The sequence below is a fragment of the Plecotus auritus genome (assembly GCF_963455305.1).
Source record: "Plecotus auritus genome assembly, chromosome: 3".
Taxonomy (NCBI): Eukaryota; Metazoa; Chordata; class Mammalia; order Chiroptera; family Vespertilionidae; genus Plecotus; species Plecotus auritus.
The window spans coordinates 221,760,313-221,786,631 of NC_137772.1; the positions used below are offsets into that span (position 1 = coordinate 221,760,313).

The 26,319-nt window shown below is 43.6% G+C and overlaps 1 protein-coding gene and 1 long non-coding RNA gene across 2 annotated transcripts in view; one reads left to right on the forward strand and one right to left on the reverse strand.

Moving 5' to 3' along the window:
* Positions 1 to 26,319, forward strand: part of GRAP2 (GRB2 related adaptor protein 2) — a 65,089-nt gene that overhangs the window by 2,697 nt on the left and 36,073 nt on the right. The window lies entirely within an intron of this gene.
* Positions 14,332 to 22,143, reverse strand: LOC308243624. Its single transcript, XR_013960084.1, has 3 exons — positions 22,029 to 22,143; positions 16,474 to 16,662; positions 14,332 to 16,099 (listed from the first exon to the last, which is right to left on the reverse strand). It is a non-coding gene; the product is annotated as an uncharacterized lncRNA (long non-coding RNA).

Genomic DNA, 26,319 nt, shown 5'->3' on the forward strand with positions numbered 1-26,319 from the left:
ATTAATGTTGAAATATTAGCACAATTAACACCTCTAGAATCATCTAGATTCAACAGTTGTGAACTTACTGCTATATTTGTTACATTTGTATGTGATTTCTTTCTGAACTACTTGTAAGTTATAGGCAAAATGACATTTCATCTCTAAATAATTCAGTACACATCTAAGAAGAAGGACATTTGCCTGTATTACTACAATGCCATCATTATATCTAAGAAAATGAACAGTAATTCCTTAATATTATCTAATATCTAGGCCATATCTAACTTTAACCATTTGTCCCTGAAATGTCTTCCATACCTAAAAAATAACAAAACAAAACTGGATCTGATGGTTAAAAAAGAAAGCACATTTTTGCCTTGGTGTTTTATGTCTTTTTATTTGACATTGAATTTTTTAAAAGGTTAGGCCATTTATCTTGTGGAATGTTCCACATTCTGGATTTGTTGTTGCCTCATGATGTCATTTAATTTCTTCCTTTACCCCATGTATTTCCTATAAACTCAAAGTTAGAACTAAAGCATTTATTATATTTCGAATGAGCATTTATTGCAAGGTGCTCTCTATTGCATCTCCTCAGGAGGCACGGAATGCCAGGTTGTCCTTCTGTTTGTGATGCTCAGTTTGAGCATGGCTCAAGGTAGCGATCTCACTCCAGGGATCTCTGTTGCAAAGCTACTTTTTTCTCCTTTGCAATTGAGAAGTAATCTGAGCAGGTGACACTTTGGCACATGGCAATACCCTGTGTCCCAACAAACTTCACCAGTGACTTTAGGCGATAATCCTTGCCTAAATCGACTATTCCGTTAGGGGTCATATACATCTTAGTACACTTTGAAGAAGGATTAAACATGCAAATTCATCATTATCAGCAGCAACAGAAGATATTTATTTTTTATTAGTATTTTTTACTTTTTAAAATTTTAGTGTTTGATTTCAGAAAGAAAGGGAGGGAGAGAGATAGAAAGAGAAACATTGATTTGTTGTTCCACTTCGTGCATTCATTGGTTGGTTCTTGTATGTGCCTTGACTGGGGATCCAGCCTGCAACCTTGGCGTGTCACAACGATGCTCCACCCAACTGAGCTACCCGGCGAGGGCAACAGGAGATATTTACTGAGTGTATAAGTTCAGGTAACAACAACAAGTAACATTTACTGAATGCTTGCTGTGGAGCCAGACGGTCTGGGTTTGAGGCCAATCCTTCAGTTACTGATTGGGCCAACTGGGACAAGTTACTTAGTCTTTGCGTGCCTTAGTTTCTTAAGCTGTAAAATGAGAGTAATAATTGCACCTATCTCCTCGTATCATTTTGAAGATGAAATAATTTACACATATAAAGTTCCTAAAACAGTGTCTGTTTTTTGCCAAGCACTGGTCTGACACTCAGCAAGTATTAAATCATTTGCTTCTCATAATGGCACAATGAAATAAGTGCTAATATTATCCTTCTTTCACAAGTGAGGAAACTGAGGTACAGAGAAGTTAGGTAACTTGCACAAGGTCACTTAACTAGTATGTGATAGAGTCCAGATTTGAACCCAGGTGGTCTGTCAGGGAGAAGTGACACAAATGAAACTGAATGGAAATCAATAACAGGACCCCTCACTCCCCAAGCACCACCACCACCATCCAAGTTTGTTTTTTCTTAATATATTCTTTTATTGATTTTTTACAGAGAGGAAGGGAGAAGGATAGAGAGTTAGAAACATCAATGAGAGAGAAACATCAGCTGCCTCTTGCACACCCCCTACTGGGGATGTGCCTGCAACCAAGGTACATGACCTTGACCAGAATCGAACCCGGGACCCTTCAGTTCGCAGGCTGGTGCTCTATCTACTGAGCCAAACCGGTTAGGGCCACCATCCAAGTTTTAAGTTAAGTTATTGAAAACGTGGGAGTGTTGCTACCAAAATATTTTTTGGTTTTGTTCATCTGAATTAGAGCAATAGATGAGTTTACTTATTGTATTTATATACCTTAAGGCTCTGTAAATTCTTTCTTAAAATTAAGAAATTTTAAACATAAAAGATAATACTAGGAACTGAAAAATGTAGAATGATCCTATATAATAAAACCCTAATATGCAAATTTACCGAATGGCAGAATGACGGGTCACTATGACGCGCACTGACCACCAGGGAGCAGACACTCAATGCAGGAGCTGCCCCCTGGTGGTCAGTGTGTGCTCCCGCAGGGGGAGCCCCACTCAGCCAGAAGCCAGGCTCACGGCTAGCGGTCGCAGGCCGGGCTAAGGGACCCCCACCCCCACCACCAGTGCACGAATGTCGTGCACCAGGCCTCTAGTAAAGGAATAAGAAGGAAAAAACTGAAAGGAATAATAGGAGAGGGGAGTTAGGAGACCTCAGAGCCTCAGGACACAAGATGATATTTTGATATATCAAGGGAAAAGAATCTCTCATTTTCCACATTCCTGTACTGTATAAGATGTCACTGCTAAAACACAAGAGTATAGCCATTGTCAGATTTATAAAAGACCACACTGGATTTCTTCATGGGACAAAGGATGAGTCTTGTTAGAAGGTGACTTCCCTAATTGGTTATCTCATGCACTCAGACGTTCCGTAAATCAGTAAATCAGTCTGGCTTCTGAAACAACTACACAGAAAAGGCCTTACAATCTGGGATCGGTCCCCACCCCTTCATTAACATCACAAAAGGGTTCCAGTGCGGTCTTATTTGCTCCTTTGATTGGCATTACAGAAAACTCTCGAGTGTAATTTCCTAAAGAGAACTAAAACTAAATGAGAAAAAATCCAACATTAATAATGTTTTCATGCATTTCTAACACAGTCATTGCTAAATTGTTTCCGCCTTTTTTATGTTTTTTAATGAAAAGCACTCTAATTGATCAATTGGTCACGAATAATGCTTTTCCATTTGTTTTTCTCCACACCTCTCAGCCTTCCAGAACCACAGGTTTAATGTGGCAACCTACAAATGGTGTATGATTGGTGTCTTTTGTCTGGTGCTTTGGCAGAAAATACTGGAAACAATCTGCTGGGAACTCAGTAGGAACTCAGTAAATAATATGTGGGTAGTTCTCCTGTTAAATATGATTTTGAAGAAAAGTCTTTTTAAATAACTAAGAAAGCCCTAGCCGGTTTGGCTCAGTGGATAGAGCGTCGGCCTAGGAACTGAAAGGTCCCAGGTTCGATGCCCGAGTTGTGGGCTCTATCCCCAGTGGGGACTTGCAGGAGGCAGCCAATCCATGATTCTCTCTCATCTTGGAGTTTCTATCTCTCTCCCTCTTCCTTCCTCTCTGAAATCAATAAAAATATATAAAAATAAATAAATAAGAAATATTACTAGGAAAGTACACAAGTAGAAAAAAATCTGGGTAATTTGTTTGAAATTTGTATTCATTTTAGAGGTCACAGATTTTTAGTACCTTATGGAGCAAAATGTGAAGTCAGATTTGATCCCCTTCCCCAAAGAGAACTATATTCTAAAATTATGAATTATTATTAATTATACCCTTATTATTAAGATCTCAACCATATGCTAAATCTAAGAAAAGTGTCATATTTTAATACAGTATGTAAACTCTATAAGTTAATCATAAATATGTTGATATCCAAGACAGCACATAGGTTATCTCTGGTGGTGGTGAGGTGGGGGGTGGAGGGGAGTGTCAGAGACACATTTACAAAGCTGAGGAAAGCTATAGAAATTCTCTGGGGGTGGGGGGAGGGAGCGGGCGAGAAGGGGCGGCAAGGGGAGGGGAGTATGCCAGCTCTCATCCTCACACTCCTTTACACAGAATTTCCAATGGTCCATGGGTCCCCAGAGTCCATCCATATATCTTGGACAGGAAAAATATCCTTTATTTGGAGTTTTGTCTTTTTCCCCTGATCCTTATAAAGCTTTAAAAAGAGTTTTCGCACATTATCTCATTTGCTCTGGCTGTGATCTTTGAGGTAGACATTCCTCTGGAATCTGAATTCCGGCTCTACTGGAAACGACCTGTGTGACTTTGAACAAGACGTTATAACCACTCCGGCCTCAGTTTCCTTCTTGGTCACATGTGAGGTTAGACCACGTGTTCTCTAAAGCTCTTTTGGTTCTGTTGCAAACTACCTAATCCCACTGGGTCTGAGAACAGAAATGACCTTTTCTCTGATAGATGGCAAGATCTTTCAACCCTTCCCTGTAGGTCATAAGAGCTGGCGTCCAATTCCTGATGGGTTCCTTTGCAATATCCAAATCCTGTTAGAAACTAGAAACATCAATAGCGCTTTGATGGCCTGTTTGTGTGTCGTTCTGCTGGTTGCTTCATTTTCCTGCAGGGCTGACTGTCTCACTGCGATTTTGCTCTAACGCTGCTCTGCATCATACAGACATAACATGGTATTTTATTATCCCTCTTGGGTAGTTCAGGGTGTAATATGGAAATAAATCATGTTGATGGACTTATTTTGGGCTGATAGACCTTATCCTTCTGAAAAGGTTATTCCTCTTGAAGGACCCAAACCTTCCACCCGATTTTTCATTATTAAGAGTTATTTTTATATTTCCTTAATATCCCTGAAATGTGCTTGGAAACTTGAGACTCATGAAAGGCCCTGCAGAATTGAATGCAGAAGCCCTGAGACAGGAAAGATGTGACCAAGCTTTTGGAGGTATTTGGAGAATCTTTGAGCCAGTATAATTAGGACAAGTTTGTATGTTAACATTTGATTCAGATTTATAAAAAGTATCCATAGCATATGCTGCCAAGTACACAAAATCCATGATATAGTCCCCGTTTAATTCTGAGTCTCTCCGGGAAGCTAAAACAAGCAGGAAATTCTTATGTTCCATATGTCAGTAAACTAGGATTTTAGAACAGCAATTGTCAAACGGTGGAACTGCAGAAGCAAGGGTCTGCTGCACATTGCAGGAACCCCCTGCTCTTGGCCTCTGGACTCATCCAAGCCAAGTACCGCCAGCATGGACAGGATGGCTGCCTCAATAACCAGGAAGCTGGCAATCTTTATTCGTGATTACCAGCTGATGATAAGAAATTAGGGGCCCTGTTTCTCAGTCATTTTGCTCTCTCAATTTTCTAAAAGGACTTCAGGCTGGCAAATGGCATTATAGCAACTTCTTACAGAGAAATATATAATTTGCTCTGTACTGTGTCAGGTCATTGGACTGTGGGAGGTAATATTGTCCGGGGATGAGAGTGACGGAGCATGAACTTAGTCCCATGTTTTTTGTATTCTATTCTCAGCTCGTGGATGGCTCAAGGTGCCCCATCCACTCCTCTGGGCTTGAGTGAAATTATACCATTCTTTAACCTGCTGCCTAGGAGGCTCAGGAAGAGACAGGCATTGTTACCCCAAAAGTATTTTTATGTCTTTGACATAAATATTCAGTATTTCATTTATAAAATGCATAACGTGTTGCTTTCTTATGTAAACAAACCCATTTGTGGAATTTCTGTCGCCTACACCAATATTGTTAAGTAGAAAACTAATTCATTTTATAAACCAGAAACTGTGTGGTGTTGCCACTTGACACTTGGGACCCTGTAACTAGCCAAATAAAGGAGAAAGTGAGAAGTCAAAGAATCCCCCAGCTGGAGAGTAATTCCCAAGCCCTGCCCCAAGCAAGACGGAGCTCTTAGAGTGTAAACTCTGTTTTTCTCCAGCATGGACACACAAGTTTTATTTTAAAATGCAAAATGTAAGGAGAAGTAAGTTTTACTACACAGCCATCTCTGTCAGCTTGTATTATTTTATAAAGTGAAGGTTCAATTAGGTGTTATTATCATCAAGAGAGCACGCTGTAATGCTTTGTCATGTAGACGCTGTAAAAAATTACCTGTCTGGTTACTTTAATTCATCTTTTGGCTCCCCTCAGCCTCTAATTCACTGTACCCAGATGTACTGAGAACATTTAGGGTAATAAAAACAAAAACAAAATGGCGCCCTTTTCCCCAAGGAGCTAACAAGCTATTAGGGAAACTGGGACAAACAAAAGAAAATGCTGCTGCAGTGCAGCGCTCAGGATGGGAGATAACAGAGTAAGTGGCTCAAGGCGGGGCTTTGCAGAGGGGGCTTCCTGAAGGGGTGCACCTGCAGGCAGAGGGGGGTGGCTCGTCGAAGAGGCATAAATACATCCACACATTTGCACATTTCAAGAAAATCATAGGAGGAGCAGGGTCTTCTTCACTGAAGATCTGTTTATTTTGCAAATGACAGAGTTGAGAGGGCTCTCATGATTCCCACCCCTCTCCCCCCCCCCCCCTTCCCCTGCTTGGGGATCTAGAAATTAAACTTCTGCCACTGGAAACTGTATCTTAAGCTCTTTTTCCAGAAAGACTGCTCTTCTCTCATTTCCAACGATGCTTCTCTCCAAGTCTTCTCTTTCAAACACAAATATCCTTCATCCTTCTAACTACTCTCCTATGATGTGGTTTTACATGCTGTCTTCATCTTAAGTGTTCATCTCTGTCAGACTGTCAATTTAAGGCCCCTCCTAAGCCATGGTGCCGGGAATGGGACAGAGCTCTCCAGGAGTAGTCTGACAAATGCAGAACACCAGGGAGTAGTATCCTCCCTTGATGTATACCTTATACTTCTCTTACTATGGCCCAAGATCGCATAAGCCTTTTGGGCATTCATGTCACACTGCTGACTCATAGTGAAATTGTGGTCAACTAAAACCCATGAGTTCTCATGCACTATTATTAAGTCAGATCTTTATTCTGTACTTAGGCACAGAGGTTTAAGTGTAGAGAAATTTATCCCTTTTATACTTAATCATATTGGTAACCCCCTATCAAAATATTTCAGAGCTGGCATATTAGTTCTCCTTCCCAGCAGGTGAGTGTGTGCTTATTTGCTATGAGGGCATAGCTAGTCTCTTGCTGGGTCACTGGAAGAGGCCGCCAAAGGGTCAGTACTTGATTATCTCCTTCCTATTGATAAATTGTCTGCAACTCTGCACAAATCTACATCTTTAGACAAACTAGTGAGCCTTAACCTTCCTTCTTATAAAACTAGAGGCCCGGTGCACGAAATTCGTGCATGGGAGGGGGTGTCCCTCAGCCCAGCCTGCACCCTCTCCAATCTGGGACCCCTTGAGGGATGTCTGACTGCCCTCTCATAATCCAGGACTGCTGGCTCCCAACTGCTTGCCTGCCTGCCTTCCTGATTGCCCCTAACTGCCCTCCCCTACAAGCCTGGTCACCCCCAACTGCCCTTCCCTGCAGGCCCGGTCGCCCCCAACTTCCCTCCTTTGTCGGCCTGATCACCCCTAACTGCCCTCCCCTGCTGGCCTGATCGCCCACAACTGCCCTCCCTTGCAGGCCTGGTTCCTCCCAACTGCCCTCCCCTGCTGGCTATCTTGTGGTGGCCATCTTGTGTCCACATGGGGGCAGCCATCTTGTGTGTTGGAGTGATGGTCAATTTGCATATTACTTTTATTAGATAGGATAGGAGCAAATGTGAATGGTTATTTACTTCCCAAGGATACACAACAATGATGTCTACAAAACTCGAAGTAAAAGTTACTCAGAGGCGCAATATATGTGAGAGGAAGAAATTTTTATTTTAAGCTCTTGGCAGCTTTCAGAAGATTTGATTTTCCTTATCACTTCATGATACAGTAAATAACATTCATTTTTGCAACTGGTTTAAAGTTATAATTGAGTTATCTGATTTGGGGTTGTGGTAACATCATGTAATATCCGTATAATTGCAGTGGACAATTTTTTGTCATTTGTGTAAACACCATAAGGTGTATCGGTTCTATTGCAAGGCTCTGTTTAAAGGGATTCTACTCTCTCCATCCCCTCCCCCACCCCCATTCTCACCCCTAGCCTCTTCCGTTAGTAAAACAAGGGCTACGAAGACCTTGAAGTTTAGGTTTTCATCAGACTTTTGGAAACCTCTAAAAGTCTTGCCAAACTAGCTTAGCAGTTCATAGGTTTTCATTTCTGGCCAAAGCAGAGAACTCACAGGAAATTTGTATAATATTCATAATTTTAAGCTAGTAGAAATGTCACATTTCAGAACACATCCCTGTGAGCAGTTTCATTTATTATAGAAAGGTACAGGGAACATCCAGGTTTTTCTAATCTGCCATTCTAATGCAAATTTTAAGGTTGTCATGATCATGACCTTGAAATTATTACGATTCAAACCCCCTCTCCACCCCTCCCCAGTGATTTTGTTTAGGGTCTTGCTATTCAGTGTGAAACCTGGGGATCAGTAGCATTGACACCACCTGGGAGCTGGTTATAAATGAGGATCCCAGACCCTGCCTCTAACCTACCAAATCAGAATCTTAACTTTATTTTTTTTTAAATATATTTTTAATGATTTCAGAGAGGAAAGGAGAGGGAGAGAGAGAGAAGCATCAATGATGAGAGAATCATTGATCGGCTGCCTCCTGCATGCCCCCTACTGGGGATCGAGCTCACAACCTGGGCATGTGCCCTTGACTGGAACCGACCCGGGACCCTTCAGTCCGCAGGCCAACACTCTATCCACTGAGCCAAAATAGCTAGGGCCAGAATCTTAACTTTAAAAAGATTCCGCTGGTAATTCTTATGCACGATAAAATCTGAGAATTGACCTAGCGTAAAGGGATTTCATCCCACTTTACCCATTATCTTCATTGTGTTGTGATACAAAACTTACAAAATTCCGTTTGGTGCTTACTAAGAGTTTAGAGTTGTTAGTTAACATTTTACCAGATTTAAATATTCTGTATACATCCAGCTTATATACATCCAGCTATTTCTCAAATATATAACTGGCTTTAAAATACTCTTGTCTTTGTGGGTTCTTATAGAGCAGAAGCTGTCAACAGAGGGCGATTTTGACAACCCCTCCCCACCCCCAGGGATATTTCTCAATGTCTGCAGACATTTCCGGTCGCCACAATTTGAGTGGGGGGGGGGGAGGCGGGGGGAGGTGTGTCACTGGCACCTGGTGGGTAGAGGCCAGGAATGCTACTAAGGATCCTATCATGCACTGGACAGTCCCCACAACAAAGGCCTAACCAGCCCAACATGTCAATAGTAATGAGGTTGAGAGGCCCTATGATAGAGGTGTATGGTCTGTAGAGAAAGAGTCAGATGTGCAGCCATGCATAACGGAATGCCGTAGGAAAATGGAGCCATGTGCCACGTCATGGTATGGCCAGGCAAAGAGCAAATAGATTGACAGCTGCCTGAGCGATGATGGCGGGGGCTTGGAAGGAAGGGAGTGGAAAATCCAGCCACAGGCAAGAGGTGACATCAGGATAGATAGTAAGTAACCAGTGCGCACAAAGACAGTCAGCTCTAAGTCACAGGCTGGGCTCAGAGCAGCCGTGGGCAAACTACGGCCCACAGGCCGGATCCGGCTGTTCTATCCGGTTCTCTTGCTCTCCCCTCCGCTCCTTTACTTTGAATTTATATTAGTTCACACAAACACTCCATCCATGCTTTTGTTCCGGCCCTCCGGTCCAGTTTAAGAACCCATTGTGGCCCTCGAGTCAAAAAGTTTGCCCACCCCTGGCTCAGAGGCTGCACACAGGGCGGTGTGGGCTGGAGAGACACAGGCTCCTACCGGGATACTAGGTCTGATCGCAAAATCATGTGAGACCTGGAGAATAGGAAAGGATTTCAAGTGTTAGCATAGGAGTACAGGGTGGATTTCAAATGCAGTAAGATGTGGACTTGGGAGCAAGGCAGAGACCCACTTGCTAAAATTGGGACACCCCAGAGCCAGGCCAGCAGCAGGGGGTGAGCTTTCAGCTAGAGTGAGCGTCTTAAATGCCTCCCAACCGAAAAGCGCTTCGTGTTGTGTTTGCTTTGCGGGTTCACTTGCAGGAAGACGTCAAGTGCTTCCAGCTATGGAGATGGGAGGGCGAGAAGCAATCTGGGTGCTGACACTGGCTGCTGAAATCACAGGATAAGGACTGGAATAGAACTTGAGAGTCCCTTCAGGTTATTTTCCTTCTGCAGGGCACCTAAACCATTTTGGAAAGATCATCTACTCTTCGAGTATAAAATTTCCAGAGAAAGATTTGTGAAGGATGTGTGTTGATGCCTAATCCAATCTAAACCAAGACTCCTGCCTTCCTCACCCTGAATCCCCGTCCTGGGATGTAATGTAGTTGACTCTCTTTTATCCTACCCTGCACACAGGGCGCTTTCTAACATTCAGTGATGGTAAGTAACACAAACTGCCTCCACAGCTGCCAGGCCCAGGCTTCCCTGCTCTGGGCTGAAGAATCTCAATTCCATTAGCGTGTCACCTGGAGTCTCTGCCTAACCTCTTATCCCTTCGTAATTCTCCATGCGCTCTCCAAGTTTGTCTGCTTATGATAGTCACCACCAAAACGTGTTTATTAAGTACATGCTCTGTGTAGACAGCCCTTTGACCTAGGAAAGCAAAGAAGGGAAGATACAAGGATATACATGGTTTGATTGGTTTTTATTAGTCTTTCTCTCTCCAAGGAGTTGTCAGTCTTTGCCAAATACATGCACTTGTTGGAGCAATTGTCTTTAGGCTAAGTTCCACTGGGATGTTCTGATTGTCCTTGCAGATACTTTCACTGTGGCCCTCACCTAAGGACAATAGAGTTCACTGTCATATAAAGTAGCTCTGATGTGAATTTCGCTCTAAATAAAAAAGATAAATGCACTTGCTCAGTTCCAGAGAAGGTATTATACTGCCGTGTGAATTTTGTTTCAAATGAGTTGCAAAACCAAGTTCTTTTCCACAAAAAGGGATTTATTCAACAGAATTCATTCCCTTTGCTGCCACTGGATTAATTCCATTCCACATCATGTCTCTACGTAGAAAAGTAAACTGATTTGCAGCAGGCTGAAAGGATATGTTGACGCATCCAAGTCAGGAAGATTATGCCAACTAGAGTGCCACCATCATGGTGGGCCAATTGTTTTCGTTTCTGTAAAGTAGTTGCAAAAGCACACCCCTTCAGTATGTGGGCTGAGAACAGCCTATCCAAGTTGCAGTAGATTGGGGATGTGGTAGGATGAGAGAGCGCGCAGATGTGCAAAATGAGAGGCGTGTTCTGCCCCTTCCTCGGGCCGGAACCACTCGTCCACTCCTCAGTGTTATAAAACAATGTTCATTTTGTCTTATACCCATGTTCTAAAAGCCACCATTTCAGATTTTTTAAGGGTGTTTCACATGGCTCTGTTCAAGATACGCACCCAACCCCACTTGTGGTTAAGCAGGTACTGGCTGTGGGCTCATTGTGTGCTCAGCACCGTGCTAAGTACCACCTGGTAACGGGCCTCCACCCTCCACTCACTCCAGCCTCCACTCTCTGCTACACACCGTCTGTTCTGCATCGCTCTCCATTTCCACAGGCACCATCTCTTCAGCTTCCCGCGGCTCTCAGTCTCTGGCTATCTTGGGAGCCTTCCTTTCATTGCTCCTGAATTGCTGGCTTTATTCTGGCTTTCACTTCTAACACAAGAAGGCTGCTCATGGAAATTTTTCTGATTTCCATAGCTAGTAGTTTCTGTAACTAGTAGTGACTTTCAAAGGAAATAGCTTGTGGAGAAAAAGCAGCTGGGTGATATATTAAAATTCAGTAAGATGGAGTAGCACAGTTGAAAAAGGAAATTGGAGAATTTGAGGCACTGACCCTTCCATGGGTAAGCTAGAGGCCTTCGACATTCCTTCCAGCCAAAACACGCTCACTCCACTGAGGACACGTGCTCTGTTCTAAGGACCATGCCTTCATTCTTGCTCGAGCTCCCCATCCCTCACTTAGTCACCCATCAAAATCCTAGCAACCTTCAAGAGCAAGCCCCGAAACTTCCCCTCTCCCCAGCTCTTCCCCAGACAGAATTCATCTTTTTCTCCCCAGCACTCACGTCAGCCTGGGGTAGAATTATTTATGTGGGTATTGATCTCCCTGAATTGACTCTGACCTGCTGAAGGGCATCTGCCAGGCCCTCCCCTCCCTCCGTGAGTAACAGCTCAAAGTGGAGTGGCCAGAGGATAAAGGAGAAAACTCCGAGGACCAGAAATGTCCACAAAAAGGTTTTCTTCCCAGAGGCTGGTCTCAGATATGGAAATGTCCTTGGGTGAGCAGCCTCCGGGAAGGAAGACCCTTCTGAAATGGAGCAGGGCCTAGTCAGTAGACTCATAAAAACCCCATGAGTGGTGGGTACAGGGAAGCTGCTATTTCTTCTTCGCTTTTCTGTACCTTTAAAATGGTCATAAAAAGACCCCATCCTATTTAAACATTAGTGAGTTGAGTAACTTGCACTGTAACTTGATTTTCAGCCTAAAAGTTTCCCTGTAGTTTAAATCACAAAAGTCATCCTTTGCTTCCCAGCTTAATTGTATTTGTCTACTGGATATGGTACCCCTTGAACTTGTTAGTTCTTTCACACAGCGCCAGGCTACACTGCACCTTTGCTGAAAGGAACTCCTGATGCCGGGCGTGGGGCTCTTAGAGGATGAAAAGTTCCACTATTTAGCACATCTTAAAAAATCCTTCAGCTGATTTAATATTTTAATACCTTATCTCTGGCAGAGCAATAGTCCTTGTTAGGAATCATCTCTGAACCAATGAGCCATTTAACTATTGCCAAGTACATAATAAGTACTCAGTAAATATTTTTTAAATAAATTAGAATGATATGCACTTCTGAATGAAAGACAACTTGAGTCCTTTAAAGCAGAACACAATGGGTATAGTTTCCAATTGCTGTTCTTTATGTCCATTAGAAACTATAGACAAATGGGAAGTTGGGTGGGAGAGATTAGACACTGTTATGGAAACTGCATGGATGATTAGCAGATTGTAATTTTGTTTATAGTGACTTGATACACAGTGATTTGAGGGTTTTATTGTCATCCTGGATTAAAAGCTGTGTTGTTACTATAACAGAACATTGGCCCAGAGCCCTCCTCCAGTGCCAGACTCTCTAGCACCACTTCTGTTCTTCCATCAACAGCCAAGGGTCCCCCGCCCCCCAAAACTCTGTGGGATGCAGTCCTGGCACAGACCCCTAACCTCAAACTCCAGCCAACTTCTCTACAACTCACTTTCTCCCCTTCACCTGCCGGATGCTTCTTGTTCTCAGACAGTACACCCTGAAATTGGGGCTTTCAGTGAGTTAAAAAGGGAAATATAGAATTACCTGGCTCTATCGGTGTTTTAAGTATTCTTGTAGACTGAAATGAGAGCTCTGTACAAAACCATTGAATTCTTTCTTAAGATATGCTAATTTTTTCTCTCTTTGATTGAACTGTTGACCTGCTAGATATATGACTAGTTATTACCTCAAGTATGTTTGGAACTATTCTCACCCTAACCATTCAAAAATGTAATTAGCATGAAGACATTATTGTAGGAGCACATCACCTTGGGCTAGGATCTTATTAGATAGCTCAAATTGAGCGGAATTAGGCATGCTCCGGTGCTTTAAAAAAAAAAAAAAATCTCCGAGAAAAATTGGTGGCGTTGGAAGAAAACTTAAAGTTAACGTTTTTGTGAGCCCCCTATTGCTCATACATTTGATTTGTATAAGAATCCAAACGTAGAGAGGGTTGTGGTTCTCCGGTTTGAAAAATGAAAGCAACTCTGTTTTCTCAGAACTCCGCTTTTACGATGGGGCTGCTGCACAGTTCTGGGTCAACCAAAACCAAAATAATACATTTTAGAGCTCGAGCTTCTCCCCCCAAGAAATGCATAGCATTTTAAGACATCACCCCACTTACCTTCGCAACAACAGATGCACTAGAGGGTGACTCTTCTCTAGGAGATAATTAACAAGCAGGGGAAACTGAGGCCTGGGGAGGTGCAATCACTCGGGTCACTCACGCTCCTCCTTGCATATTGCCCATCTCTTCCACCGTGGAAGGCGCTCTTTATTTTCTGAATTGAAAACCATGTCGTGCTGCCTGCTCAATTATTTCAGTATGTACTCCTGAGTTTGGGGCTAATCCCAACTGTTATGAAACCTTATGTGAATAATAATGAAGCTCCTCATTCCTGGGATTGCAAAGTGACCATTTCTAGTTCATTCCAGGGCACTTTGGATGCCCTAGTGGGGCCCTAAAGGATGGGGACTTTCAGGAGAGCTCTTGCCTGATTCTGTCATTCACCTCATTTGTGAGTCTATAATGTGTTTTAGTGCACAGAGATGTGTCACATAAACAATAATTTCTCATTATTGTACTAACGTTTTTCCCTAATTGCAAAAGTATATCTGACCTGAATTTATTCTTGTCGTGTCTGTGTGCGCGAGCAGAGTCTTCTTTGTCTTTACAATATATTAATAATGTATTAATTAGCTTCCCGGTGCTGCCCAAACAAGGAACAGAAAGATTTATCTAAATCATGAAACACTTTGTTAATTTTATTTTAAGGACAGTCTCAGCATTAGGCAGTGTGGCAAAATGTAGGCCTATTTTTGAGCGAAGAGAACAGAAAATACTGCTCAATTAATAAAACATTTGTTTAACACCTACTGTGCACAAACTCTGAGAGGCAAAAGAGGCGAAGACAAATAAATTGGCTAATTTCGTTTTATAGTCATAGTTAAAAGGCAATCAAGGGCAAGGTAATATGTGTTTTGATTTAGTGTCAAATTAGCTTACATATATCAGATGGAACCATATGAAATTGACAATGTCTGACAGTTTTTTACCAAAAGAAGTGGCAGTTTCATGATCCAACCTAATATTAAGATACCCTTGTCATGCTGTACCAGCTCCTAAAACGTTACACTGTTCATTTTCTTCCTATTTTTTAAATTAAGTGATTCGTTTCAAGTTGAAGCTGTCATTATTAGACAATCAATAGAAGGTAAATACAGGCCAGAGTTTTTCATAGTTATTTTTGTAGACTCAAAAATAATATATATTTTGTAGGGTTACTTTTGCTTATTTGACATAGAGTCATGCATGAGCCTGCTACCGGTTCCTCACGTGTGATGTTCCCCAGCTCGGTTTCTCATGCCATTTCCTTAGTGATTTCCATGCAGAACTGGCATCGCTCTTCCCTCCATTTCTGCAGAGATGTGTGCTTGTAGAACACTCCATTTATTTAGGAGATTAAATCTAACATCCGGTCTGCCAGTCAGGTTACTGAGAAATCAGAACAGCTCACCATATGTATATTCCACTAAATACGTTCTTCTAGTTCCATTGATGTTTAACAAATATTTACCAGGCACCTATTTTGCGCGAGCTTTGGAGTCAGTCCTCTGCCGAATATGAAGTTGTGTAAACCAAAATATATGTATTAATATAAATACAAATGTAGTGCTGACTATATAGACCAGGCACTGTCCCAAGTACTTGACAAGCATTAATCTATTTAAAACTACCCAAGGGGGTAGATTCCAGTGTTATATTCATCTTAAAGATGAGGAAAACTGAAGCCAGAGAGGTTAAGTGAGCTTTTAGAACCCAAACGCTTAACCAAGACACCAACAAATTACCTGGTTATTGTGGGAGCCCCGATCCTAGAAAGCGAGTGCTTTTCCCGGACCGTGAACTAAAAGTGTGAGCAATTAGCAATGCCTCCGAATGCCCTACATATCAGCCAGGCCAACTTGTGTACAATGTCAGCACACACTTGAGCCTATCCCACCGGCCTTACTCCCAGCTCAGGACACGAAGACACACCCCTTTGAGGCCCCTGACACTCATTGGGACACAGGCCACATGCACTGACCAGGGCATTCTTGCAGAGTCACATCTTACCCCAAATCTTATCGCAACCCTGCCGGAGGCCAGGCACGATCAAGAAAACGTTCACTCATCTTCCCGTTATGCCCAATGTGTGAACACTGATAGCACATCTAAATTCGAAGAAAATCGACAGACATCATCTCAGTCAACCTGAAAAGTCCAGTGAGTCATTCACAGTCTTTTCACAGGGCTCCTGCCCAGCCACACGGTTCTCCTGTACCAGCCTCCGGGCCTCCCACAGCCCGCATGCAGCCCAGCGCTTGATCACTCTCTGCTGCTGAAGCTGATCAAATGAGCGTTGCCTTCCTTTTGTACAGGCATTTGAGTTGCTAGGCAAGCTGCTGCTTATCTGTGCCGACAGCGACCCCACTGCTTCGGTCCCCGAGGCAGGCTAAACTAGGTCGCCTTGGAAAAAAAACAACAAGGAATAAGATGCTGGCTTTTCAGCCCCCAAGAGTAAAATCCATCACTCTGAAGGTAAAATCATAATATCTAAATTTGACCCGATTTATGTCAGGTCTTGTAAAACACAGGCATACATGTGGATGCTTAAACCATGTATGCTGACTGCTAAAAACAAAACAACACACTGTCTCATTAGAAAGATAAGAGCTGGCAGGCCAGCTCACCAGAATAAAGAAAAATGGGCACTCTAACTTTGCACGCACACACATTGCTGTGATGAAGTCCACAAGACAGTTAGTTGCTCTGACAATGACGGGCTAATAATGTTTTCAAGGATTTTTGCGTTAAATTTAAACTAGTCCCATGTTACTTACTTTCACGAGCTTAGCTTTAGGCCTCCATCCTCAGCTAGAGGTCTGGCGTCGATTGCAGCCTCTAGTAAGGCTGTCGGTAAGAGCAAAGGCTCAGGAGCCAGACAGCCCTGGCTGGAACGTCATGGCTACCATTTTCCAGCTGTGCATCCAGGTAAGTTACTTAACCACACGGTGCCTCCATTTCCTCACCTGTAAAATGAACTCACATGGGTTTGTTATGAAGATTTGATGAAATAGATGGAAAAGTGTTTAGGGGTGGGCAAACTTTTTGACTCGAGTGCCACAATGGGTTCTTAAACTGGACCGGAGGGCCGGAACAAAAGCATGGATGGAGTGTTTGTGTGAACTAATATAAATTCAAAGTAAAGGAGCGGAGGGGAGAGCAAGAGAACCGGATAGAACAGCCGGATCCGGCCCCCGGGCCGTAGTTTGCCCACGGCTGGAATGCCTGGTTCAGAGGAAGCCCACAACATAGGTGATTTTGTTTTAGTAACTTGAAATGGGCTTACATATCCCAGTTAGGAAGCCTTTGGGTTCTGTTCTGTTTTCAACTTTAATCTTTGTAGCAGTTCAATCTCATTTCTTCTTTTTCTATGTACATGCAGAAGGAGGATGGCAAGTCATCCTTGGAGTACAATCTTCAATAAAAGCCTTTATTAAGCTTCTTCAAGTTTCTTTACTGCAGTAAATGATCCAGATTACTTAATGGTTCTGTTTTACATGCTTTGATAATTTATTTGAACTTCTCAACCATCTCCAGATTTATAGTACATGCAGAAATATTGCCTAAGAAATTTGGTTTTGAAATTTCTTATCATCTGCATCCATTAACTCAAATGTTTAAAATCCATTGTTCATAAGATCTAAGTTATGTTCTTTACCATATTGGTAGGTTGGTTTTATTCTGTCATATTGCCATAATCACCTAATTTTCAAATGGATAGTTCAGCACAATCCAAACCAGAGAAACCATAGGTCATTCATTCATTCATCAAATATTTATTGAGGGTCTACTATATGCCAGGCCCTGTGCTATGTTTCAGATTATACACTTCCGTCTGGCTTGTGTGGTTCAGTGGATTGAGCATCGTCCTATGCACCAAGAGGTCACTGGTTGGATTCCCGGTCAGGGCATATGCCTGATTGCGGGCTTGATCCCCAGTAGGGGGTGTGCAGGAGGCAGCCAATTGACGTTTCTCTCTCATCGGTGTTTCTGTCTCTCTCCCCATCTCCCTTCCTCTCTCTCTAAAATCAGTAAAAATATATTTTACAAAAAAGACACTCCTTACTTGAAGGAGCTTACAGCTTGGGAGGGAAGACACGGAAGTAAACAGACCACTGCAAAAGTCTGCCATTAGATGCTGTACTTGAAGTGAGAAGGCGTCAGGATAACCTTGGGAGAGAAGGGAGGGAGAATGCAGCTCTGCGTGGTGGGAACGGCAAGGCTACACAGAGAAGATGACCTTTGAACCATATGAAAGAATAACAAGGATTGAGAGGAAAGAAGGAAGAGAATATTCAGGGAAGAAGCAGTAATTTGCAAGTTGTCTGGCCAGGGAACCTTCGAAGACGCAGGTATGAGTGGGGCCCAGGATCTAGGAAGGATGCAGAGATATAAAGCTTCCTAGGTTAGCTGGGGCCAGGCCGGTAGCGACCAGACCGAGAAGCCTGAGCTCCATCCTGCAGGCACCAGGATCCAGGGGAGGATGTGTTTACAGTTCCCTCTGGAAGTAATGACGAGGGGACACTGGAGGCATTTGAGCCTAGAACAGAGAATTGGGCTGCTGGGGTCATGGAGAGAGATTATGAAGCCTGCGCTGAGGAAAGGGTAATGGAAACGAGAGCCGATTTAAAAGATGGGGCTTAAAGGCTCAGGCGAGAGGGCTGTCAGATTTGGGAAAGAGAGGGAGGAACCCAGAAGGAATTCCAGGTTTCCTATGCATGAGGGCCATGACACCATATAGTGCCATCGTGGAGCAAATACAAGCTGGCACAAATCCTTCTCCTAGAAATGCTCCTCGAAGACGTAGGACCTGTGAAAAGTCCATAGGGAATGCCAACATCACATGCAAAGAGCAGTATATTTCTTACTATTTATTCTTTTTAAAATACCCATTAATATATGTGATATACATGAGCTAAGATAATACTTACCTGGGAGTCTTCATTTTTTAATTGTCTGGAAATTAGTTTTCCAATACGATGTTAGTAGTAGTTCAGTTCTCTATGCCTGACATAGTATATATCTATTTGTTTACTTATTTATTATCTGTCTCCCCCCAGCTGAAAACAAGCTCCCGGAGGTCAAGAACTTTGCCTCTTTTCTCATATCTCCATCCCCAGCACCTAAAATGGTGTTGGAAGAAACAATCCTATCCTTTGCTAATGAGGAAAGAAAAGAGAAAAAAAAATTGGATTTAAAACAGTTTTTCATGAACAGATCCAATTTGCAAAAATGGAACTGAAGTTTAAAAGCTATTTTTCTTCCTGAAGCTCTACTTCTGGGAAAATCATAGCTGCCAGCTTAGATGGTGGTTTTAACCGCCCGGTTACAAGTTCTGTGCAGTTGTACTGATTGGCAAAGCTCAGCTTCCTTAAATGCTGTTGGATCAGTAAGGAAGTGGTGATTTTCCTTATTGATTTAATGCCAGTTCCCCTTTTGTGAAAAATCCCATGTGCTGCTCAATGGAACATGGACGATAAAAACTGAACATCGGGGCCAGACTTAAGTAAGTCACTCGTGTTCCTCTCTTAGTCAGGTGATGCTAAACCGTTTCTACTTTCAGTCTGCAGTGTTCAGCGTTTTCCCCTTTAAATTTAGCAGAGTGATTATTCCCCCTGGTGGGTTGCACATATGCTCCCTTTGATCTGTGAAATAGCTCATTCCTGGATGAACTTTAAGCTCCAAAGTAACGCATATAAAACACTGTTTATGAATCGTGGGAGAAATGTTTCACAATCTCATTACTCCAAAATGGTTGCACCAAACTCTCTCTGAGGTTCCTTTTTGTTCTTTATCCAAGAAGAGAGAAAAAGAACGTTAGGCCACGGAACTATGATAACGGTAATCATCAGGCTTCCAGGGATTTCACTCCATAGGCTCATAAAGGCTGCAAGGTAGGAAACGTGTCATCAGCGAATACCTACTGTGAGCAGGACCCTGTGCCAGGTTCATAGACTCCCCAGAGGGTGAGGCACAGTTCCTATCTCTGCGCTTACAAATTAGCTGGCGAGGTCTGACCCAAACCACAAAGTAAAATCAATAGTCCCAAGTGAACGACATGGTCAGGAAGTGCCACGCAGGGTTCAGAGGAGGCTGGGGTATGTAGACAGCATTCACAGAGGAGATGGACTGGAATTTGAGTTGGACCTTTAGTGGGCGGGGGGCGGGGAGGTCTGGAAGGATAAAAGGCAGAGAGGTGAGAACATTTGTGGATTCCATTGCCAGGCGTCCCATCTGGCTGAGGTGGAGGTTGTGGCAGGTAAGGGAGGGGATAGATTGGGGATGGCCTTGAATGCCACTCTAAGGACATGGGGCTTGATTCTGTAAGTCAACTGGAATCATTGAGTTTTTGAGCAGAAAGAATATGGGCTGAAAAATGTTTCACAGAGACCAGACCAAGCAGGGATCTGTGCTATGAATTTCATTGAGGGGTTTCCGAATGGACATGAGGCCCCGGCCCAGGCTGCGGACAGTGGGATCCCTCCAGCCTGAGGCACATCTCTGTGAATACTGTGGTATCATCATGTGCTGAAAGAGCTCCGTGACTAGTATATAGAACAGACCCGGTGTGGTCTGTGTGCAGACTTCAGAATCCAGGCAGCTGCCCGTAGGAAAGCTGGGAGGACTCTTGGAGCCTGCAAAGGCCATCTCCTCAGCTAACCATACAGAAGCCGGCCTTTGCCCAGTGCCCACGCTCGTCAGTGACAGGTCCAGGCAGGACCAGAGCTCCTTACTGCACTCCAGCAGCTCGCCCAGCGCTGGTCCAGATTCTGCCTTGAGATATGTGTGTGTGTACAGATGCTGGCAGAATCCAGAACTTTTTGGCCCTCTGACGGAGAGAGTTGAAGTTCCGTTCCTTTACTCCCCCCAGACCCCCACCCCAATCCGGTCCTCACCTGAGCCCCCACTTTATTTCTGCCAACTCTCTGCCTCCATGCTTTTCTGCAGCACCTCTGCCTTCTAGTTCTCTGCTCACTCCCGGTGGTTTCTCGTGGCCTGCCATTAACTGTGTTGTCGTCTTTGTCAGGACTTTTTAAGGCCCCAGCTTAGGCCTCACCGCCTTCAGGAAATGTCCCCTGGCCTCAACCCCTCCCCTAGACAGACTAAGGTCTCCCTCTGAAGAGCTCCCACACCACATGCACAGAGTTCTGTCTCTATGACTCCATGATGTCTTATAATCCTCTGTTGATGGGCCTGCCTCCCATCCTTCAACTGTGAGCTCCTGGAGGGCAGGCACTGTGGCTCTGCGTCATTGAACACCCCGTATGTAGCCCAGGGCCTGGCACACACTAGGCATTTAAAGGTCTGATGAGTGAATGAATGGCATTTGCCTTCATTCACTTAATAAATATTTATTGAGCAATTACTTATAATCAGCACCTCCGTAGTCACACTTACATGTCAAAATATACCAGTGCACTCAAGCTCCAAATTATGCATGCATCAATTACTCTTCTAGAGTGTTAGCATGCACACGCCGCAGGGACTGCGTGCACAGCCACACATACCAGAGCTAGCAAACGCAGAAAACTGTGCCAGATGTCCCTGAAATGTACAAAGACCCAAGAACCAAAAATGACAGTTAGCTCCATAAGCCCTCTACAAGAAAAAAAAAAATGCGAAAGAACAAAAGAACCTCGAGCAGAAGGAAGTGGCTATGTTTCTTTTTCTTTTTTTCTTTTTTCTTTTTTTTTTCCCTGTGTACTTGAGCCAGGGGTGGGGGAGATTTATCAAAGCATTTTATGCTGGGCAGGTTCATGTAAGTCTGAGTTCCTCAAGGGTTGGCGTTAGAAGCTATTAGGGAAATTCATTGCCATGTAGGAGTCAGGGGACTGGTTTTTATTCCGCTGGAAATTGTTAATGGGGACTGCATTAGCGGCCCCTTATCGCTTTGCCTGATAGAGAGACAGCAGGTTCACCCAAGCAATTCTGGAACCCTGATCACTGCCAATTAGGGGAGCATTGTCTGGCTGACATACCAAGTGAGTATAAATATATTTATTGTGGTTAGAACGGGGAAGGGAGACAGCAGAGAGATTGAAGCAGAAGCTGCCACCCCCTTGCCTGGCTCCGGCTTGTGTCAGACTCAGCGTGTCTGTCACCGGCTGCTCAGTAAAAGGGGTCACGACTTCCTAAGGTGGAAGGAACCGTGAGAATTTGGGACTAGTGTTGTTTTTCCCAGAAGGGACCCTGTCTCTCCTTATTTTCCTCCTCTCTTCTTCCCTTTTTTCACGTTCGCTTCTGCGAAAGCTGAATAGGGAAGAGAAACTAGATGCCACGTTATCCCATTTAAATTCCACCCTGTTGGCCACGCCGCCCCCACTTAGCTTACCTGCAATTCCAAGTGATCGCGGAGAATAATACTGTGACAGGACTTGCCCCCCCCCGCCCCCCGCACCCCCGCCGCCTTCCTGGGTGTGCGAGTCTGTCTGGCAAGGGTCTGTCTCATTGTGGACTTGTGATAGCTGTGATGTGCCTCAGAGCTGGGATTGAAAGACCTGGATAAAAATAGTCCCCTGCAAGGGACTAGATATGGAAGGAATTTCAACAACTAAAAAAAGGAGGGTGGTGTTTAAGTCCTATCTGGTGGCATTCTTGTCTGACTGGAGAATGGGGTTTACACATCTGCACAGATTTCAACATGCAGGCGGCATCTATTCATCCCCAAATGGCCGAGTCACATTGCTCTAGGAGTGGTCAACGACTGAATTTCAGCTCAGGGCTGAATTGGAACTCGGGCCAATGCAGGGCCAGTCCATCAAACATCCGACTTTTCTTTTCTCGCCCTTGACTATTGGATAACAGCAGTTACAGAGCGGAGTTAGTTTCGGTTACTGCCCTCAGCCCTCCTCGTGTGTGCTGTTCTGTTCCGCACTTGAGGGCTAGAGACGCTTCCCACCGGCTACAGCAGAGTGAGGAGCCCCCTTCCCTGGGTCCTGTTCCTGCAGTTTGTCTTCACCCCGGCAGATTGCTCTCAGCTTGTCTTCCTGAATATTGCAAAAATGACTTCATTTCTGGTGGCACAGATGTGATAGGCAACCATATAAGGGAAGGTGTAGATACACAAAATAAATAAGGACCCACGTAGGAGAAATGCCGTCTGTATATGTCACTTAGCCTAAAGACATCTGACCACTCCTTACTCAGCCTATTCCTGCTAAATGTGTCCTCCTTCAGCTGCTCAAAAATTGTGAGGCCGAACCCTTCTCACCTCGCTACCAGAAATATGTGTTCCCTTTGCTTTTCAGATCATGATGGACAAAACACTTCTTTTCCCTGTCTTCTGCCTCTTGTGAGCTATATTGTTTTTGGGGAACTAGAGCTCATTTATCTCCAAGGCAGAAAGAAAGTCATTCCATATTTACCCGTTAACAAATTACCACTTACAGTGAAAATACGGAGGAACTCTCCCGCTCAGCGGTAAGTGGGGTTATCTGTCTTGGCTGAACCTTGGCTGATGGACAGCCACTGTTCCCTTCAAGTTGGCTTAATTTCCTTTCGTTGGTTTTCATTGCTTTATAGCAAAGAGAGTTCTTGGTTCTTTGTTGATTCTGCTTTTGAGTAATGGGCCTGTCTCCTCTGGGTTGTTTGTTTTGTGAGCTGGCTGGATTAAACCCCTAACATTTATCGAGTGGCCTATTGTGTTGGGTCCGGTGGTTCCTCTGAAGTCCTCCCTGCTTGAAAGGTTGATGAAGTCACTAATCCGAATGCTAACTCGCTTCTAATCCATCGTCTTTCTGCCATGTGAATGGGGGCATGACATCGCCATCGAACAAGAGTCAGTGGGATGTCATAAACTGAGCTTGAGTTCTGTCGTCAGCGAGCCTAGGTCGTACAGCCGTGCAATCTTGTGTCGCACATTCTTTGTTATAAATACTGGTGGGAACAGCAGAACAGTCTGTTGTTGTTCTTTGCTCTTCTCCATAATGGGATAAAGCCAAACAGACAGTGAAGAGCCTGGTCTAACTACATGGTACAAATTACAGATGACTAAAGCAAGGTATTTGGCCTGAACATTTAGGTGGTATTTCGTGTTGTATTTGATACATGTCACTTTGTTAAGAGGCCTAAACCTCTTGAACACACACAAAACTCTTGATCTGGTTGGACATTACATCTAACATCATTTTGATTCTTTTTATTCAAGGTACTTCTCACTAGGAAGTGGTAAAAGAGGTGATAACAGTCCAGTTAATAGTATTGTCCCAATGTCAGTTTCCTGGGTTTGAAACTGTACTATGGTGATGTGAGATGTAACCATTAAAGACAGCAGCATAAAGGGTACAGGGGGACTCTCTGTACTATTTTTATCTCCTGTGGGTTTATTATTATTTCAAAATAAATATATTTAATGAGAGAGAATATAAATGGGAGTGCAATTAGGAAATGGGTGTTCATCTTGGTTTCAGTCCCTGCCTGGACAAATATTTACCTCCTCCTCCCCTTTTCACATATAGACTTTGTGAGCAGTCAGAGGTAAGAGCTCAGGCTCATTTTTCTATAGAAGAGAAGAAAGAAGTAGAATAAGCCAAGAGAACCTCTGCCAACATCAGATTAGAAGTCCTACTTCCTGCCTCTCCCCACCCCCTTCACCTACACACACTTACCCCCTTCCTTCCATTCAACGGGAGATGCCGCACCTGCTGCTGCAAACGAAGTCCTTCGCCTGCACTGCCGTTTCCAAAGGCTCGGTCCTTCTGTGCCGTCTTCCCTTGTGAGTTCCTTCTCACCTGCGGTTTTAACAACCACCTGTATGAGAATAGCTCCCAAATTTATTTGTCTACTCATATCTTTTTGCGGGGATCCACACCTACATACTCAACCCCTGACTAGAAATCTCTACCTAGATGTATCACATTTCACACTCCTTCCAATTTATCTTTTCTTCCTATATTGCTTTATCTCTGAAAATGTTGCCATCTACCATATAGCTTATGGCAGAAATATAAGAGCCATTCCAAGACCCACACTGCCCAATATTGCAGCCTCTAGCCACATGTGCTATTAAGTACTTCAGATGTGGCTAGTTTAAGTTAAATTGTGCAGTAAGTGTAAAATACACTCCAGGCTTGGTTCAGAAAGAAAAGTGCAAAATAGTTTGATAATGTTTTATACTGATTTCATGTTGAAATGACAATATGTTGGATATATTGTGTCAAATAAAATAAATTATTAAAAATAGTTTCCTCTTACTTTTTAATGTGCTGCTAGAATATTTTAAATTACCTGAGTGGCTTGTACTGTATTTCTATAGGATACTGCTGCTCTAGACTTACCTGTCTTTTAGCCACTCCCAATTGGCCAAGAACTCACAGTGATTCTCTCAAGTCGAGACACAAGACAATATTAGTTAAGTAAACAGGCTGAATTTGAATCTTGGCTCCACATATTTTGATCCATATGAACCTGGGCATGTATTTACTAGTAATAACTTCTTTGAACCTCAGTTTCCTCATCTGTCAGATGCATATAAAATAGTTCTTATTCCTCAGGTTCTTGCAAGCATAAAATGAGATGATATGTGGAAAACACTCGCTATGGAGATCAAAGCATGTGCAAAGGCCCAATGTCAAGAGAAAGAATATGGTCTCTCGTTGTCATATTTCAGGCCTTCATCATTTCTAGCCAAGACTTACAGTATCTTTTCATGTCCAGTTCACCCTGCCCTTCAGTCTCTCACACTGCCACCAGATTAAACATTTCATAATGCAAATATTATCAGTATTTTAGTTATTCCCTATCACCTTTTGGATAAAGTCTAAAGTCCTTGGCATATATGCAAGGCCCTCCATGGCCTGCCCTCATCCGAATCACAGTCCCACCCCCTGCCAGTCCATGATGGCCACAATGAACCAAATGGGCTCCCCAACTCCTAACTACACATACTGTTCTCTCTATCTGTGAGGTACATGCCCTCTACTTGTCTGCAAGGCTGAGTTTATTCGTCACCTCATTTGGGAAGCTTTCCTGGTCCCTCCTGCACCTGTGCCCATCCAAGCATGCATTAGGAACCACTCCTTTGGGCTCCTCAACCACTTGAGGTTTGACTCCACCATCACACTGATCTCACTTGTCTGGTCGACTTGTCTGTCTTTCCTGCAAGACTATCTACTAGCTGAGGCCCAGGATAGGTTCTCTAGTCCACTCTGGATCTCCATGCTGAGCGCAGTGCTTGGCACAAAGTAGGGCCTATAAATGTTTGTTGAGTGAATGCATGAAGTATCAGGAGCATGAGAGCCCAGTGGCATCAAGCAGCAGAAAATCTGAAGACTAGCCCAAGGAGAAAGCACTGCTTCTTGGCCATGCAGACAGAGTTGGGAGAGAGAGAAAAGAATCTGGGCAAGAAGTCAGTAATGGAGGATTTGAAGTGAAATATTATAAAGAAGAAAAGATCATGAAAAAAACAGAACCACATTTGATACTGCTGGTGGTTTAGTAACTTCCTCTTCATGGTTCCAGGAAGAGACGGGCTCTAGGAAGGCACAGATCATATAAAGAAAGGACAAGGTATCAGCAGCCGGTTCGAGGATTATTTGTCATCAGGAGTGGATGCATGGTGACACAAGTAAATGTCAACCTGGTGACTACGTGATGGGACTAATAATTTACTGGGGCTGCTGCCT